Below are 1,877 nucleotides of genomic sequence, written 5' to 3'. Positions count from 1 at the left end.
CCGTCCTCTGGGGATGGGGTACCATTCATGATGGGCCCCAGGAGGTGGAGAGGGACAGCCTGTGGGGAGGGGCAGCAAGGAGGGAGGCGGCCAGAAGACACGGGGTGAGCGGCAGCAGCTGCAGAAGGGAGAAAGAGGCACACAGAGTCACTGCAGAGGTGGGACCGGGAGCGTCCCTCCCCAAGCCAGGGGCTCCCTACTCTGCAAGACCTTGGAGAGAAGAGAATCCAACTGCCTCGTTCCCATTCCCAGGCACCTCAGAAGTGTCCCCAAGTTCTATCTGCAGCTCCCCAGGAGCAAAGGTCCTGCAGGCACCTTCCTCCACAAGGCTCTGCCAGACAGTCATTCTCCTCTTCTAAGGCAGACCCTCGCTGCCTGTCACACTTCCCCTTGTGCCATCAAACAGGCTTCCACAGGTCCTCTTATCTTTCCTAGCAAGAGGATTTAATACCCTTTCTATCAGGTGAGGAAACCGAAGGTCAGACAAGTCTTGGAACTCCCAGCCTACTGTTTGTCGAACTGCACAGTCCTCGCCCCCAGGAATTGGCTGGACCGTCTCAGCCACAGCTCCTCGCTGCCCTGACTCCTGGGCCCAGCAGCCACTGGAACCGCAGAGTTTATTCACTCAGGTCAATGGACAGGAGGTGGACAGAGACAGTAACTGTCTCAGAAGCGGACTGCAGAGCCCAGCACCCACGAACTGTGTAAAGGAGCCTCGGAATGGCCACAGCCCGCTTCTTGGGTGCCCCTCAGTCAGGGGCCCAGCGGCAGTGGCACATGAGGCGCAGATGGTGGGCTGGGACAGAGCAAGTCTGCTGGCCAGGGCAGAAATAAAAAATCACAGGGAGCTGAGGATTTTCCTCCTCCTTCTTCTGCCTCTGGGGAGTGTGCCCTAAAGGCCGGTTAGTACAGTGGTTAAGGCCACAGGTACGGAGTCAGACTCAGGCTGACTCCACCTATCAGCTGTGATCCTGAAAGTTCACACATTGTCTTTTGAGCCCCAACTCTATCTGTGGAACAGAGCTAATGATTCCCCCCCCCCGCCAGCTGTTGGAAGAATGAAATGGAATGAAACGTGTCAGTGCCTGACACAAAGTAAGCACAGGAGAAATGACTGCCATTATTACCATCTTTATGGGGGAGGATAGTATTCGAGTTCCAATTTTCTAAAAGAGCAATTAGAGAGAGGAAGGCTTCCTAAGATTTCAAGACTAGAGCAAGAGCTGGGTGTGGAATCTACAACCCATGGCTCGTTAGTGCTCCTCCCTGAACTGTGCTGGAGGGACAGGGCCCAGGACTGGGGTAAAGGCAGCTCAGAAAGTCTCCAAACCATCGGCACCCCTGGACCTCTGCTCAAACGGCAGTCAGGCTGTAAACCGGGACCACTCCCTCTTTCTCGGCCTCAGCCCTACACACTTAGATGGCCCCAACCCTAGGGACAACTCCGAACCCACAGATGCAGCCAGGAGATGCAGGAGTCACGGAGCAGAGGGGAACCGAGCCAAGAGGTGCAGACAGCAGAGAGGGATCCCCAGGCAGAAGCCACCTTGGTTCACACCGGCCCACCCAGCCCGCTCCAGGCCCGCTGACCCTGCAGCTCCTGAGCTGGTGACTCAGTTTCTCTTCTGCTCAGCAGGGCTCAGACACATTTTTTTCCCGGTGCACCTGCCTCTTGGCTCGGTTCTGACATTTCCCGAAGGGCAGGTGGTAGAGGGTGCAGGTTCCTCTCCTGGCTTGGACCCTCTGGGCCGCGTGGTCAATCCACTCCGACCCGACCCTACTTGCGGGACACCCCCCCACACGCGCCCGCTCCCCAGGCTGCACCCTGCTGGGGACCGGCCCTGTCCGCCGCACTCTGCAGGGCCGAGTGCCCCTCC

This window comes from Fukomys damarensis, unplaced genomic scaffold (genome assembly GCF_012274545.1).
Source record: "Fukomys damarensis isolate Sample0158 unplaced genomic scaffold, DMR_v1.0_HiC HiC_scaffold_34, whole genome shotgun sequence".
Classification (NCBI taxonomy): Eukaryota; Metazoa; Chordata; class Mammalia; order Rodentia; family Bathyergidae; genus Fukomys; species Fukomys damarensis.
This window is presented reverse-complemented; position numbering follows the sequence as displayed.